The 18,675-nt window shown below is 36.5% G+C and overlaps 1 long non-coding RNA gene across 3 annotated transcripts in view; it reads left to right on the top strand.

Annotated features, from left to right (window-relative positions):
* LOC141582777 (uncharacterized) overlaps window positions 1-18,675 on the top strand; it is a 1,185,669-nt gene that overhangs the window by 997,112 nt on the left and 169,882 nt on the right. For all 3 annotated transcript variants that reach the window (XR_012515645.1, XR_012515646.1, XR_012515644.1), the window contains one exon: window positions 10,568-10,720. This is a non-coding gene — a long non-coding RNA (uncharacterized LOC141582777). The remainder of the gene's footprint in view (window positions 1-10,567; window positions 10,721-18,675) is intronic.

Raw genomic sequence — 18,675 nt, 5'->3', positions numbered from 1 at the left:
TGGCTCTATCATCAGTGCAAATAGAAACAGTGGAAAGAATCTGAGGAGTGAGATATTTATTTGGAATTTCAGCTGTGATTATGTCTTTCCAGGCACTGCAATGAAGGTGCACTTTCTGAGACATGAAGAACCAGCACAGTGCCACAGAGTCCCCTGTGAGGGCTTACTCAAAATTTGCTGTTATGAAGTCATTCCTCGAGGCAGGCGTCATTTAACAAACTCTTTGAATCTAAATCAGCCCTGATTTAATTTGCCCATCAGTAAAGGTTAAAACAGGGAGAAATTCAAAGTATACATTTTGTAGAAGAAAGAGACTGCAGTTTTTAAATGAATGCACAAGTCGTATGCAGCCTTTTAAAGCAGGATGTGGATGTTCAATTTTTCCACTCTTTCTTTCCAATTATGAGTTCTCCTCTCACCCTGAGCAGGAAAAAGTCAGTATAATTATGCCCAAATAAGAAGATTAAGTCTAGAATTTAACCCAATTTTCTTTATCATCACAAAATGTGTCTTGTATTATGTACATGTGTTTTTAATTTGCATAATTGCTATTGTCTTTTTTTTTAAACGGTCTCACTTTGTCACCTAGGCTGGAGTGCAATGGCGCAAATATGGCTCACTCTAGCCTTAACATCTTTTCTTATTATCTATTTTATCAGTTTATTTCTTTTTATTCTTAGCATTGTGGAATATTTCTTACATTAGGCTCACCAAGTTGTAACATGTTTACAATAGGCCCCTGTTTCTAATGAGTTGCTTATCCCTTTTTTCTTCTTTCCTTTCTTTTTTTTCTTTTTTTTTTTTTTTTTTTTTTTTCAGATGGAGTTTCACCCTGTCACCCAGGCTGGATTGCAGTGGTGCAATCTTGGCTCACTGCAATCCCGCCTCCCGGGCTCAAGCGATTCTTATGCCTCAAACTCCTGAGTAGCTGGGACTACAGGCATGTACCACCACGCCTGGCTAATTTTTGTATTTTTAGTAGAGATGGGGTTTTCTCCATGTTGGCCAGGATGGTCTCGAACTCCTGGTCTCAAGTTATCCATCCACCTCAGCCGCCTAAATGCTAGGATTACAGGCACAAACCACTTTGCCTGGCCTCTTCCTTCATTTTGTATTGATTGTTGACTCACTAGGAAAGACCTCTCATATCTTTTAGGGTGAGACTTAACAATTGTCTATTCTAGTGGTTCTCAATTCTGGCTGCCCAACAGAATCTTTTGATGCTTTTAAAAAAGCATCATACCCAGACTGCATCCCAAACCAATGAAATCTTGATATGGAAGCAAGGGGACCCAGTAGCAATACCTGTAGAGCTTCTCAAGTGACTCCACTGTGTAGCTGAGGGTAAGAACCGCTAGTCTGTACAAACGGTTCAAACAATTAACAGGCAGTTCTAAGTTTAAAAAAGTTTAAAATCCCACAAATTTTAATTTAAAAAGTTAAAAGTCCCACAAACCCATTAGACAATTGATGATTATCTGGAAAGATTTCATAATGCCAAACCCTGTGAGGATGGAAAGAAATAAGACAGTCATGTTAATATGGCAGGTTTAGCAATTACTACATTCTCTGAGTAACTATTCAAAGCAGTATGTTATAGACCTGCTGGCTTCTAACTCAGTCTCTGCACCTCATACTAACTGTAAGACTTTGGGCGTGTTGTGTATCATCTCAGTGCGTCTGTTTCCACTTCTGTAGACTGGCATTGATATTACCAAAACCATTTTCATATCATGAAGATGAAGGGTCAGAAAATATTTTCTGATAAGGACTTATAATTTTGGTTTCATAGGTCATAAGGTGTCTCTGCAACTACTCAACTCTGCCATTGTAGCACAAAAGCAGCCATAGACATTAGGTAAATGAATGGATGTGGCTGTGTTCCAATAAAACTTTATCTACACAAACAGGTAGTAGCCCAAATTTGGCCCACAGGATATAATTCGCCAATGCTTGTACTAATATGGTTGTACTATAATGTATCTGACAGGTTTAAATGTATGGAAAGACTTATTAAGAGAAGGAAATAAAGGAACCATAATAACTCGTAGGAATGTATCACAGTTCCTGTCTGCAAACTCATACAAATCCAGGTAGGGAGAGCCAAATGCCTGAATGGTATTCAAGATCTTATTCAGGAGCATATCTGTGGTAGGCACAATAATGTACCCCTCCAAAGATGTCCATGTCTTAATACCCTTATACTATAATGGTTGGCACAACAGGTTGCTATGTTTGTTGTCATTGTTACGAAGCCTAAAAAGTAGCCCATCTCTCTAAGACACATGCACTTACCCTTCTCTCTCAGCTCACCTTGGCTTCCTTTCAAGTGGACCAGCCTCCAGCACATAGCACAAAGCTACAATAGCTGCAGTTCTTAGGATGGGTGAAAGCACCAGGTTTTCCCTGTTCATGAATGCTCTCTCCCCTTCCAGTCAACACAGTCACAGAGCAAGGAGAAAAGAAAACTAAGGCCAGAGCGCAGGGCCAGGAGTACACATCTCCCAGTGGTGCATCACTTTACAGGAGCAAACACCACAGACACTAAAGCCATTAGGGAAAACTGTGAATTAAACCATGAGTGGTAAGGAGCTGCCAAAATCCCAGAGATACAATAAATCATTACTGTCAACTGCTCAGCATGAGTAATAAAAAATCAATTCACTAAGTTAGAAATGAATTTGGAAATTGTGCTTTAAACAATAGAAATGTGTGAGCAAAATAAACAGAGAAGCAGTTCTGCTATTTCATCTTTCAAATAAGGACAGAGGAGAGTGATATCAGGGGTTTATTTTCTTTTACATCAACAGAGCAGTAATCAATGAGGGATGGCTATGTGAGTCAGCAGTAAGAAACAAAACTGAATGTAGTGGTGTACTCTTTTCTGAGGATATCAAACCCATTATTTTTTGTTTGTTTGTTTCCAAGTCACATTTCAAAGGCCAGATCTTTCCCAGGGCTTAAGCTGTTCCTCGGATACTTTCAGTAAGTCATTTATTCACTAATTATTTAGTAATCGTCTCCAACATGCGGAACACTGTGCTAAGGGCTGGAAATGCAGAACCTGGGAAGCCACTGGCCTTATCCTCAAGATCTCTCTCTGACCCTCTTTGAATTTGCTAATTCAGATTTTCACATTTCTGAGGTTTTCCTCCAGAAAAAATCATAAGGGCCAAATTATATCCATTTTCTCAAATGACTTCAAAGACCCATGTCATCCTTTGGCATTGTGTAATTCTTTACTGATGTACTTTCAGAGTCAAGTTTTACTTACTTCACGCAGCTGTCAAAGAGAGACACAAAGAGCGGGGGTGTCTTCCTCATTAAATCCTTTCCCACTGTACTCCAGAGTATTTTCATCATTTAAGTAAACACTAACAGCTATCAGACTTGTTTAAATGTATGAAAAGACTCGTGAGGAGAGGGAAAGAAAGGGACCGTAATAACTGATAGGAATTTATCACAGTTCCTGTCTGCAAACTCATATAAAAGCCAGGTAGGGAGAGCCAAATGCCTGGATGGTATTCAAGGTCTTATTCAGGAGCATATCTGTGGTAGGCACAATAATGCACCCCTCCAAAGATGTCCATGCCTTAATCCCCTGAAGCTGTGAACATGTAACCTTACATTACAAAACGGACTTTGCAAGTGTGATTAAGTTAAGCGTCTTGAACTGGAAACATTATCCTGGATTATCTGCTTGGGCCAAGGTAATCACAAGGGTCTTTATAAAGGAAAGAAGGAGGCAGAAGAGTCAGAGAGGGAGAGATTTGAAGATGCTATGCTGCTGGTTTTGATGAAGGAGGAAGGAAGTGGCGGGGCAAGGAATGCAGGAGGCTTTTAGAAGTTAGAAAAGGCAAGGAAACAGATTCTCCTTGACAGCCTCCGAAAAGGAACACAGCTCTATGACCTCCAGAACTGCAAAATAATAAATGTGTTGTTTTTAAGCCACTAAGATTGTGGTGATTTGTTATAACAGCTAGAGAAAACTAAGACAGCACACCTGGACAGGTATAGTGCTAACAGTGAAGAAAGGGAAAAGTAGGTACTCTTTAATTCATGTGTGTCAGTTTGCCATTCCAGTTAATTTGTTTACAGTCATGATGTAAGCAAGGCTGTTTATTTGCAGCCCCTGCTTCTCTGTTCTAAATAACTTAAGACTATCATAATGGTTTGTTGGGGATTTGAGGATGTTTTATTGGCACAACATGTTTCTCACATCAGATTATTTGTTGAACTGATGATTGGAAAACACAGAAAAATACAAAATGTTACATGGGGAGCTAGAGAAAATGCACTCTAAGAGATAGGAACAATTATATGTTTGTAGGTATATGTGTGCATGAATGAAACTATATTCTAGCCCATGAGATCTTCAAGACTCTTAGAAACACACTGATCAATAACTTTTAAATAAACTTAACTTGAAAATCAAATGACAAAAATTTCAAAACAGAATATATTGTATTTACATATTCCTAATTTTAATATACAGTCCCTTTTATATATCCATTTAAAAGGCCCTTATCTATGACCAAATTAGTGTTGCAAAATAGGGATATTTTAGAAAATATATTAGTTATGCTCAACCAATGAAGGTGACAGTGGGATGTGACCACAGAGCAGAATTCCAGATTTGATAATTCTGCAATCTCAGATTTTTGGTGGTATTTCTAATTCTAACCCATCACATGCTCCTTCCTATCACCAAGGCACAGCTCTAATTGTTTTACAAATATGAACTAATTTAATCTCACAGCAACCCCTTGAGGTGGTCGCTTTCATGATCCCCATTATACAAACCAAGGCACACAGAGGCTAAGTAACTTGCCCAACGTCCTAGAGAATTTTAACCCCCTAGTCATGAAGAGGATTTGAGAACTGTTGGCCTGCTGCAAGGATATCATCATGTGGAACCCTCCAGCAGGAATGCAGGAAACTGGCCCTGATACAGGAACAGCAGAGAACATGATGATGGGTTTCTGATACACCCGTAGCCATGGCAACCCAGTCCCACAGGAAGCTGGTAGAAGGCCCTTAATGGGGGAAAACTACCAAACTCAAAAAGCAAGACTAATGTTTGTGATCAAAAAGAAGAGTGATCATTATACAGATTATGCAAATCTCCTTCCTCTCAAGTTATCGCTGAGCTGAACAGAAGGTCAGTCTATGGTGGGAGCAGAAGACCTCCCAAGCAGGCCTGATCACAGTGGGGAAGTGGAGCAATCACCTAAGAAGTGGGAGGGAGGAGAGGAGGAAAAATGATGCTGGTCCAGTTTGAGTCCCATAATAACATCATAAACATAACTTCATGACATGGACCCAGGAGGAAAATAAACCATTATAGTAAATAGCAAAATCAGCAGTGTTCAACTGTTAATTGGTTTATGCTAGAATAGTAAAAACACTAAAATATTTAATTGACTTTTTAAAAATTGAAGCTTTATTATTTTCATGTAATATTGGAAGTCAAATTGGCTAATAAAAGTCTATAGCAAATTGCCATAACAAAATGCTTTTTTCACTTGTACCTCAGTTACAGGTAAAACGGTGTTTTTAGTTCAACATCTCATGCTCATCCAAACCATGACCAAAAACATTGCTTATCAACTTGATATACATTTGTTTATAAACTAATAAACTCACAGAATGTAATAGTGGAGGCCACTTTAGCCCTTAAATCTTTGGGCAACATGTAAGCAAGGCAGGTTTTGTTTAAACAGTCAGAAGGCTCTTTGGTAAGGCATTAAACAAAAGCTTTGTTTCTTACTCCTCCCAAAAAACTTTGATTTATCAGAACTCTGAATTAGATTTTCCTAAACTATGTAGAAGAACCAAACATGTTAAAAATTGAAACAAGGAAACATTTGGTTTATTTAAGAACATGTACCCAAACATATGTATCTAGATTTCTTGAGTTTTCGAATCTCAGCCCAAAATATCTTGGGAAAACAGAATACCGAAGAGGTTTCTTGGCATATATCTGAGTTGAAAATACTGGGAGAACAATGTTCCTCTAAATAATTCTGGCACGTTTAGTGTCAAGATCAACAATACTTAGAAGAGAATCTGATTCCATCAAAGTTAGTGTTGAAGTCTAATTTTAATCAAATTATATAAACTACTAATTTCTGACAGTTGATTTATTTGCATTTATTCTGCCCAAAGTAAAAAAAAGGTCCTGCTTACTGGAGCAGAGCTAAAAAGAGAGCCACTTTGTCTTGTGACTTCCTTCCCAAGTGCCAATGTTCATAAATGTATAAACTCACAGAATTTAATAGCTGAAGCCACTTTAGCCATTGAGTCTTTGGGCAACATGAAGCAGTGGAAAAAGCATGAATTTTATGGGTGGCATGAAGAAAGCTAGCTCAACCCATGTGGTGGGCAAAAAGTATTCACTTTGAAGAGACAATTGCATAAGTGGGAGAAGATGTCTACAGAAGGCTGTTTGCTGAGGCAGGCACTGTTTATAATAATAAATAAAAATAAATGTAAGCAAAATGCCCATAAATTGAACTATTTAAGTGTGATGAAACCATACAACAGAGTACTGAGCAATCTTTAAAAGCCATGTTGTGGATCTATATTTGTTGCATGAGATGTTGTCCATGAAATAGTGATGAATGAGAGGGGCCAGTCAAAAAATAACATGTGCAGGGCAATGCTATGTAAGTAAAATTAAATATACATAATACATGTATATATATATATATATATATATATATATATATATATATATATGCAGAGAGGTACCTTATAGGAGGTTCACCAAAATGACAACTATGGCTCTCTCATGGTACAATTTCTAGTGATCATTTTTTTCTAGTTTTCACTTTTGGGCACTGAGTGGTTCTACAATGAATATGTAATATTTTTACAGATATTATAAAGCTGAAGTACTATGCAGTAGTTTGAATCAACCATGTATACACAGAGTAGTATGGATGTATTTTTAAAACACAGTGCTAGAAATAAAAAGAAATAAGCTGAATGAAATATATAATAAGAAAAGAGGTCCAGGCTTCAGTGAGCCATGTTTGCACTACTGCATTCCAGCCTGGATGACAAAGTGAGACCCTGTTCCAAAAGAAAAGAAAATAGCAATTATGCAAATTGAAAACCCATGTACATGATACAAGACACATTTTGCAAGAGCCTATTCATAAAATATACACAAGAACGGTACATTCATCAGTTGTAACAAATGTACCACTCTGGTGGGGGATGTTGATAATTTGGGAGGTTATGAATGCATGTGTGAGGATGTGGGGCATAGATGGAAAATTTCTGTGCCTTCCTCTCAATTTTACTATGAACCTAAAACTGCTCAAAAAATAAGATCTTTAAAATGAAATGAAATGAAATACTTATTGAATATTTTTCAGTGATCGTCCTTGGTGGAGGCTAGGAAAGGGACAATGGAAGAATGGAGTGGCAGCAAAAGGAATAAACCAATAAATTAATTGCCTGAACTAATGATAATAGGTTGCCCTGTACTATTAGTCAATCGCACCCCCCCACACACACACACACCCCACATCTGAAGGTCTAAAAATATGTAGGCATGAACTTGAAAGCAAGAAATATTTCAATGTATAAATATCTGCACATATAAAAATATTGATAGGATTTTTAACCATTTTTAAAGAAACTAAGGTGCATAAGATTTAGAACCATTTAGACTTACATACACATGATCTTGGACACATAATTTCACCTCACTGAAGCCCCACTGGTTTATGTGTAAGATAAAGAGAAGAATAACTACCTTTCTGAGGTGTTATAAAAAGTTGTGGTAATTGTATCTTCAAAAATAATTATGATTCCCAGCTACAGCTCAGACAAGTAGAGCTTAGAAACCATCACTCCCATTCTTATAGCAAGCAAAAGCTGGACAAGCTAAAAATCAACAACTTGTTTTGGACCCATCAGAGAACTAAATTTGCAAGTCAAATCATCATGCTGAAATCTGGTAACAGGCAAATCCAGAGTCACAAACACAATCTGTTTATCTAAAATAGAAGCCGCTGGAGCCATAAACTTGTAGGAACACTTACATAGTAATTTTGATAAGTTGCTGGAGGCTGAGTGTAGACTAGCTTGAGACTGAGAAGGTCCTTGCAGCCACCATAATTTCATTAACTTTATCTCCAGGATCCCAACTAGGTTCTATGGTGAAGAGTCAATAAAGGTACCCTTGTGGCTTTGACAGGGAGAGTAGAAGGGTAGTCTTGGTTTAAAAAAAAAAAATCCAGAACCTTCTCCTTAACAAAGGCCTAGTCTTCAGAGGAAAGGACTTTACCTAAGTCTTGTCCCAGATAGCTCACCATAGCCCCCTCTAGCATTCCTCATCTGATTGGGAAGGGGAAACTATACAAAAAGAAACACTTCCCTTTTGATTCTTAGTGATTACAAGTCAGAGACACAAGTCAGGTAAAAGGCTGAGACTTAATTGGAAGATTGTAGAATGCTTCACCTCCTCCACACTTTCTCATTATGCAAAGAAGGCTCTAGTATAAGAAGAGTAAATTACAGCTGAAAGAGCTGAAAGACACAGATCCTCTCCTAGAAGTACTTTGGGAATTTGAAGCCTCTGGTACCTATAGCTACAGCAAACATAAACAAAGCCCAACTCCTAGCCAAATTAACATAAACCTCACACCAGAGGGAGGCATATTTACCTCAGTTCCTATTACCAGTACATGTCCAATTTTCTTTTTTTCTTTTTTTTTTTAATTGCATTTTAGGTTTTGGGGTACACGTGAAGAACATGCAAGATTGTTGCATAGGTACACACATGGCAGTGTGGTTTGCTGCCTTCCGTCCCCTCACCTGTATCTGTCATTTCTCCCCATGCTATCTCTTCCCACCTCCCCGCCCCCCCGTCCCTCCCCCATTTCCCCCCAACGGACCCCAGTGTGTAGTGCTCCCCTCCCTGTGTCCATGTGTTCTTATTGTTCAACACCCACCTATGAGTGAGAATATGTGGTGTTTGATTTTCTGCTCTTGTGTCAGTTTGCTGAGAATGATGGTTTCCAGGTTCATCCATGTCCCTACAAAGGACGTGAACTCATCGTTTTTGATGGCTGCGTAATATTCCATGGTGTATATGTACCACATTTTCCCTATCCAGTCTATCATCGTTGAGCATTTGGGTTGGTTCCAGGTCTTTGCTATTGTAAACAGTGCTGCAATGAACATTCGTGTGCACATGTCCTTATAGTAGAATGATTTATAATCCTTTGGATATATACCCAGTAATGGGATTGCTGGGTCAAATGGGATTTCTATTTTTAGGTCCTTGAGGAATCACCACACTGTCTTCCACAATGGTTGAATTAATTTACATTCCCACCAACAGTGTAAAAGTGTTCCTATTTCTCCACATCCTCTCCAGCATCTGTTGTTTCCAGAATTTTTAATGATCGCCATTCTAACTGGTGTGAGATAGTATCTCAATGTGGTTTTGATTTGCATTTCTCTAATGACCAGTGATGATGAGCATTTTTTCATATGTTTGTTGGCCTCCTGTATGTCTTCTTTTGTAAAGTATCTGTTCATATCCTTCGCCCAATTTTGAATGGGCTTGTTTGTTTTTTTCTTGTAGATCTGTTTTCAATTAAAAAATACAAAGCATGCCAGAAGGCAAAAAAAAAAAAAGTCTGAAGAGACAAACCAAGCATCAGAACTAGATTCAGGTGTGACACAGATGTTGAATTTACCAGACAGGGCATATAAAATTACAATAAATAATACGATACAGCTGTAATGGAAAAAATAGACAACATACAAGAACAGATAAGTAAAGTAAGCAGAGACATGAAAACTCTTAAGAATCAAAAGGAAATACTAGAAATCAAAAGCACTTTAACAGTAATGAAGAATGCCTTCAGTGGACTTATCAGTAGACTCAATACAGTTAAGGAAAGAATCAATAAGCTTAAAGATAAGTTAGAAGAAAAAAACCCTAAAATGTAAAGAGGGAAAAAAAGAATGAAAAAAATAACTGAACATAACATTTAAAGAACTGGGAAACAATTTCACAAGATATAACATGTGTGTAATTGGAATACCAAAAAAAGAAGAAAGAGAGAACAAAGCAGGAGAAATTTTTGAAGTAATAATAACTGAGAACTTTCAAAAATGAATGCTAGACAACAAACCACATCTAGGAACCTCAGAGAAAGCCAAGCAGGTTAAACCCCCAAAAATATATGTAGGCATATCATATTCAAACTGCAGAAAATTACAAACAGAAAATCTTGAAAGAAGCCAGAGAATAAAAACAACTTACCTGTAAAGGAATAAGAATATGAGTTACGTCTGACTTTTAATCAGAAACCATGCAAGAGAGTAGAGTGAAATATGTAAAGTGCTGAAAGAGAAAAATTACAAGCCTGGTATTCTATACAGAAAGAAATTATTCATGAATGTTTCTCAGATAAAAAATAAGAGAGTAGAGTTTTTTTAAAAAAAAAGAGTAGAGTGAAATATTTAAAGTGCTGAAAGAAAAATCACTGAGTTGGAATTCTATATATAAATTTTTTGTCAAATGTCTTTTTCTCAGACAAACAGGTGAGATAATTCATTGCTAGCAGAACTGCCCTGCAAGAAATGTTGAAAGATAAAAGATATTCTTCAGGCAGAAGGGTAACTGTAAAAGTCAGAAGCTTGGATCTACATAAAGAAAGGATCTACAACAGAGAAGGAATGAATTAAGGTAAAATAAAATATTTTATTTTTCTTATTCTTAATTGTTATATACAGTTATATACTTGTTATATGTAACAAGTAACAATAGTGACAATGTATTATATGATTACAGTGTATGGATAAACAATGTCCCAAGGGAAGAGAGAAAGAAGTTGAGAATACACTGTTACTAGGTACCTGCACTACATGTGAAATGCAATACTGTTGTGTGAAGGTGGACTTATATTAGTTTAAAATATATTTTGTAAAAGTTAGGGCCACCACTAAAAATCTTCTTTAAATAAGCATAATCTCTATGCTAAAAGAAGAAATAAAAGCTGAATGAAATAAAATGCTCAACTCAAACCAGGAAAGACAGAATGGAAGCTTCTGGTAATATATAAGAAAAAAGTTATAAGCATGGTTAATATTTACCCAAATATATAAATAATTACTTTAAATGTGAATGGTCTAAATACAGCAGTTAAAAGACAATGATTGTCACAGTGGCTGTAAAACAAGACCTAATTATATATTGTCTACAAGAGATAAAATAAAATAAAAAATAAAATAAAACTCATAGGTTAAAAGTAAAGTGATAGAGAAAATATAACATGCTACCACTAATCAAAAGAAAGTTGAAATAACTTTATTAATTTCAGACACACAGATTTCAGAGCATGGAAATTTATCAGGGTTAAAGGAGACACTACATAATAATAAAAGGGTCAGTTCCCTAAGAAGACATAGCATCCCTAAACATAAATGCCTCTAAAGATACATGAAACAAAAACAGAACTAAAAGGATAAAATGAGGAATCCACTATTATAGTTGGAGACTTCATCCCCTGTCACCCCATCAGTAATTGTTGTATTAAGCAAGCAGAAAATCAATTAAGGCTGCAGTTGACCTAAATGGCACTATCAGTTAACTTAATTTAATTGATATTTATGAAGGACTCCATCCAACAGCAGCAGAATACACATGCTTCTCCAGTTTACATAGAACATGCACCAACACAGACCACCTTCTGCACCATATAACATACCTTAACAAATTTAAAAGAGTAAAAGGTATGTAAAGTATGTTCTCAGAAAACAATGAAATTGAACTAGAAACCAGTAACACAAAGATACCTGGAAAATTCCCAAATATTTGTAGATTAGCACACTTGTAAATACCACAAGACTTAAATAAGTATCTTAAAACATTTAAAATATTTTGAACTAAAAGAAAATGAAGCTAAAACGTGTCAAAATTTGTGAAATGCAGCAAAAGCAATGCTTAGATAAAATTTTATAGCATTAAATGCATATATTTAAAAAAATAAAGATTGAAAAATTGGTAACCTAAGTTTCCACCTTAGGAAACTAGAGAAATGAGAGTAATTTAAGCCTAAATCAAGCAGAAAAAAAGAAATAAAAATTAGAGCCTGTATCAATGAAATTGAAAACAGGGAAACAATAGAGAAGGTTAACAAACCAAAAACAGTTTCTCTGAAAAAAAAATCAGTAAACAAAACCCTAACAAAGCTAACAGAGAGAGAAACAGAGAAATAAATTATCAATACTAAAAATGAAAGAAGGGTCATCTCTACTGTTCCATGAATATACAAAGTTAATACAGGAATACACTATTCTGAACAACTCTATGTCCACAAATTTGATGAATTAGATGAAATGGATTAATTTCTTGAATGATACAAACTACTAAAACACACACAAAAGAAATAGATATAGGACTATTATCCATTTTTCAAAAAACAAATCACTAAAATAGTCTTTCAAAAAAGGAAATAATCAAACCCAGATAGTTTCACTGGTAAATTCTATCAAACATATAAGGAAAAAATAATACCAGTACTCCACAATCTCTCCCAGAAAGCAGAAAAGCAGAAGGAACACTTCCTAACTCATTCTGTCAGGGTACCTTTACCCCAATACTAAAACGAGATGACATTGCCAAAAAGGAAACCTTAGGCTAGTATCTCATCAACATACATGCAAACTTGTAGTTAAGTAAGTTCTAGAGATCTAATGTACAGCCTGGACTATAAGTAAGAATAATGTATCCTATATTTGAGCTGTTAAGAGAGTAAATCTTAAGTATTTTCAACACAAAAAAGTAACTATGTGAGGTAATGGACCTGTTAATAATTAGGCAGCTGGGTGTGGTGGCTCATACCTGTAATCCCAACACTTTGGGAGGCTGAGATGGGTGGATCACCTGAGGTCGGGAGTTTGAGACCAGCTTGGCCAACATGGTGAAATCCCGTCTCTACTAAAAATACAAAATTTAACCATGTGTGGTGGCACACACCTGTAATCCCAGCTACTTGGGAGGCTTTGGCAGGACAATTGCCTGAACCCAGGAGGCAGAGGTTGCAGTGATCTGAGATTGCACCACTGCATTCCAATTTGGGAAACAGAGTAAGACTCTGTCTCAAAAAATAAAATAAATTTAATTAACTACTAACATACACACAAAAATCCTCCACAAGATACTGGCGAATCCAGTAATGTTAAATAAGAACTGTATATCATAATCAAGTGGGATTTATTCCAGGTATGCAAGGGTAGTTCAATATAAAAAATCAATCAGTGTAATCTACTATATTAAGATGAACCTAGAGCATCTCATAGTTCCAGAAAGTAAAAAAGGCAAAAGAAAAGGAACAGCGAATGATGGGGGTATAACATGGGGGTACAGGAGCCAACTGAAAGAGCTGGAGCAATTTGAGCAATAAAGTAATATTGGGTTATAACCCAACCCAAGTTATAATATAAATATCCATGAATCCAAACTGATATAACTAAGTGATTAAATAATTAAATAAATGGGGCATAGTAAACACGTCTCCCAAGCAGAAGAGTTCCAGATAATTTACAGATACTCTGCCCTTAAGGAGGTGCGGCACAACTCTTCACTCCTTTAGTGTGTGTTACACATAGTAACTTTATTCCATAGAGTATAATATGGAAAGGGAGGGGGGAAAGAAAGAGTAACTTGATGGTGAAGAAACTTGATAAATATGCCAGTCTGGTGATTATCAGTATTGACAGTGGAAAGTCATATTGATAGCCTGTATTCATGAAATCATGTGTTGAGAATAACATTTTATTTCTGTGATCTTCCTCCCACAAACCCATAAGCCCAGTTTAATCATGAGAAAACACCAGACAAATCCCAACTGATGATGGGTTTAGTTGATGTTTATGAAGGACATCATAACTGAGGGACATTCTACAAAATACCAGACCAGTAATTCTCAAAACTGTTAAGACAGTCAAAAAATAATTAAAGTTGGAGAAACTTTCACAACCTAGAAGTGCCTAAGGAAACATGTCTATTAAATGTAATCTGGCATCCTGGAAGGGAGCCTGGAACAGAAAGTGGACATTAGGGAAAATTTGAGGAAATCTGAATAATGCATGGACTTCAGTTAATAATCAAGTATCAGTATTGGTTTACTAATGATGGCAAATGTACCATACTAAAGATGTTAATAATAGGTGAATCTAGATGGGGGCATATGGGAACTCTCTGTGCTATGTTTCTAATAATTCTAATTCTGTAAATCCAACACTGCTCTAAAGTTTAAAAAGTTACTTTTAAAATGATTATTATTTTAAAATTAACATAGCAGGCTGAAAGTATTTTTAGGGCAAGTGACATGGCAGAATGATTCATCCTAGTCCTTCATCATAATGTCCACATGTACAAATACATTTGTCCAACTGGGCAATTTGTGTATCAGCCCACATTGATAGGTTCTGCTTCACAAGTTGTCCCTATTTCTGAGAAAATAGGTCAATTTAAGTCTTGCATACTTCTCAGAGGAGCTCCATGCCTACACCTGCATGCATAAGTGCCACAGTTATATTCTAGATTGGCAAATCATTAAATGATCATTATCTGATTTTGAAGAAAACTGAAATAGAAAGATAAAGAGCAAAACTTGACTATTGGCTCTATCTTTGAATTGCATTGCTTTGGGTGAATCACTGTTGCAAGACAGACATAATTAGCATAATTCCCCTACTCTTTTCCCCCTGTTGATTCAAATGGTCTGTTTAATGGTTAAAAGGCAGGCCAAAGGAAGGAAGAGAGAAAAGCTTCAGGACAGGGAAAGTCCAGAAACTGAACTCAAGCCCCTAAATAATTAATTTGGCTATAGAGGCTCCATTGTCTTTCTCTTATCTTCTTCTGACTTCTAAGTGACAATCCCATTCTTCCTCATAAATTTCCTCTGTCTTGGCTTCTGGCCTTACAGATGACTGGCACTTTTAAATTGTGCAAATGGCTTACCTTTCTGGCTGAGCAGTCTCTCCAAAATCATTTTATTATGGGGGAGAAAACAAGGCTAGCAGCTCAATGAGTTGTCTCTTGGCAGCATATCTTTTTATTGTTGAATTTCATTGTGACCTGTTTGCCTTGTCCTGCTGCCACTGTCTAGTCTAACATCCTAATAACAGTCTGTACCTTGTAATTTGGATTTGCAAAGCTGTGTTTTTCAGCCATGTTCTTTCTGTCCAAATCAAAAACACTGTTTCAATGTCAGTAGAAGAGACAATAAGAGAAAACATATTCAGGCACATACATGCACACGCACACAGGCACACACACTCACACAGCTTCGAGTCAGAAATTTCCCTGAATTTTAGCTCAAATATTTTCTGTTTCTCTTTCCTCTGTTTTTGAGCATCTGGTTTCCTGAACTGTAAAAGAAGTTTTGGGTTTGACTTATTTCTATTTTTCAGTGACCAAAATAATAAGTGTCCTAGCCATTATATTTTCAGATCAATATTGAACATTTTCCTACTTAAGATATGGAGATCTTTGTAAATAAAAGTATTCTGACCTTCAAGAACATGTAATTTAAGTACACAAGCATCTTGTATTGTTGCCTGAGTTTTCATATTTTGAACTTTACCTGTTCCATGGTCCAAGCCAATAGCAATTAAATTAGTAAAACTTCCTGTGGTCAGAGGGTCTTTGAATATGAGAAATATTTGTTTCCATCTCTCCACCCAGTTACTTCTTCTCACAAATGTTCTAACGTTTTAGATAGAAGTGCTGATTACAAACACCTTCAGGGGAAAGTTGGTCTATCTTTTTTAGCTGTTGAGAATTTTAGAACTATAAGTAGCTGAAAATAATTAAACACTTCATTTTACATACAAATAATGATTTGTGAATACAATAAACTAATATTGTTGGCCTATACATGCCATAATGTGAATTATCTGATTTATTCCCTTAAGTCTGTGACTCTGCTAAAATTAGATAATTAGTGGAGGCAAAATAATTGATAAGCTCCCTGCTAAGCATCAAGTTATACTCTTTATAATGTATGAGGATTATGTACCAAGAAAGTACAATTAGCAAATTAAACAATTGTGCTGTTGTAATAATTAAATTCTCTAATTTAGCTGTTCTCCTATACGGTTTTACTTTCATTTCCAACTGTTGTTACTATAGAGAAAGTAAAAATATTTGGCTATCACAAATACGCTTACATTTACATCCCACAAATTTCACACTCCATGAACTCTATGAATATATGTGAATATATGCACACATTTTTATCTTACCTTGATTCCTAAAGAACTTCAAGCCATTTGCAAAATCCCTGTAACATAGCAAAATAAAAACCCATTAAAATATGAAAAATATGAGTCAAAGGTCAAATAATGTCAGGAAACAAATAGGGAACCAGAAGTAAGATTGGAACGCAATAATGTTCATGCCAGAGGTGGAGCAACACTTTAGGCTTCTCAGCTTTCCAAATGCCCATAGGAAAATGGACGCTTTCAAATTATGCAAAATCTATATGGGAAAAAGTAAACTAGTTACTCAGGATAAACACCACTGCTACTGAGACCAGAGGACAAAACATCTCCCAATTCTGTCTCAGAAAGATCAGAGTTTAATTGTGCTGACAAAAGTATCTTTATGGTAAACATAGTGAAAAGATTCTTAGAGTTGTGACTCAGAAAGTTTAATACCAGCTATGAGTCTATTGGGTTGTATCAATTAATATATTTTAGGTTGGGTAGCAGTGGTACCTAAGCACGGGTGCTTTGGCTTTGGAACTGTAAGAGGGAAATTGTTACTTGTCACAGTGATATAAGGTGAGCATCACTGGTGTTTAGTGGGAAAATTCTGGGAATTTTAAAGATACTAAAATGCATAGGACAGTCTTACACAGTAAAGAATTCTCTTTTTTCTCATGTACTTATTTTTTAATTATACTTTAAGTTCTAGGATACATGTGTGGAATGTGTAGGTTTGTTACATAGGTATACATGTGCTGTGGTGGTTTGCTGCACCCATCCACTCGTCGTCTACGTTACCTATTTCTCCTGTTATCCCTCCCCTGATCCCCAACCCCCTGACAGGCCCCACTGTGTAATATTCCCCTCCCTGTGCCCATATGCAGAAAACTGAAACTGGACCCCTTCCTTACACCTTATACAATAAAGATTTCCAATATCCCAAGTGAACATCACAGCTTCATTGAGAATTTCTGAGAGAAATGAATGGATTCCATGTCCTTCAAATAATGCTTCTGCAGATATTGTTTCTCTCAGGCAAGCTATTGACAAGAATTGCCTGGCATAGACTCAAAAGTTTAGTCCTTGGCAAATTGCTCAAAACATTTCTTAGGCTAATACCTCTGTTCATTGCAGGGCTTTACTTAAACAACAAATATCTTATGGAAGGAAATTTATCCACAAAGAGACAAGACAATAAAATAGATTTGTTTCTCTTTCCTCCTACTGTAGCCACTAGCTAATGTCTGTGAATAGCCATTATATTGTCTACCTATTGTATATACATATTATGAATACAATTGTATATACACACATAGTTGATACAGTAATAGTTCTTGCCAATTCTCGAGTAAACATGGAACTCTTTTTTTCATATGTGGCTTTCTCTATTAGTTTGACACCCAAACCTACCATGATGACTCTGGCCTTACTTCAACCTATCCAAAGTTCTGCTCATAAAATGATTCTTCATTTCAAATTCCTCCACAACAGGGCACACCCTTTCGTTTCTGCGGTTTTATTAACATTATTATTATTGCTGGCTTTAAAAAATGTTATTTACTATATTTTCAAAACATTTCTTCTGTCTTCAATAATGGGTCCCTGTCACAACAGTAGGGTACTATTTAAAGAAATTAACTAATACGTTGTTTAGAAATTCCTTTCTTGTTCACATAATTGCCATTCCTCACTCACCCCCCATGAAAATATACCATGGCCACTTGAAGTCCAAGATGTTTGATAAACAAGGATTAAAAGTTTTGGAATCCAAAAGGTCAAACCTTGAAGGAAGAAGACCTAAAGTTTATGTCTTAATCAAAGGAGAACGGAAGAAAGGTCAGACCATTCATCACAGGTCTAGACAAGGGCTTCCCAAAAAGAGGGGGGAAAAATAAAGAGAAACATTACCCAGAAGAGAGGCTGGTAGGCAAAGATGAGAGGACTAAATGAAGTAGCCCCAAAGAGAGGAGTTGGGTCAGCACTCAAGAAACATCATGGTCTCTGTTCAAGTGATAGCCACCAATTGCTGGAACCAGGGAGCAAACACCAGTTCCCAAAACTATCCAACCAGGTGCTGGTGAGTCCCACACTTCATCCCTGCACCAAGGAGCTGTTAAGAATTAGCCTGCTTGTCACCAAGCAGCAAGGACCTCCTGTAAACAGCAGCTTCTACATCACTTATGGAAGCCTAGCAAGAATGGCATGGTGCCTGTATCCCAAGAACTGTTTTGGACCCAACCATGGACAGCTCTCCTGTCAAGAGCTTAGTTTAATTATTAGGCCCTTCCAACAGCGATCAGAGCTTTGGACGAGAAGGAAAATGTTGATGTGGAAATGAGGGCCCGCAAACCTTTTGTTTACATACAATTAAAACAAATCCAGCCTGAGATCTCTCCCTATGTCAGGCCTGCTTTACAATATCCT

Source organism: Saimiri boliviensis, chromosome X, assembly GCF_048565385.1.
Source record: "Saimiri boliviensis isolate mSaiBol1 chromosome X, mSaiBol1.pri, whole genome shotgun sequence".
NCBI lineage: Eukaryota > Metazoa > Chordata > Mammalia > Primates > Cebidae > Saimiri > Saimiri boliviensis.
Note: the sequence above shows the minus strand (reverse complement) of the source record. Positions and strands in the feature narration are given on the sequence as shown.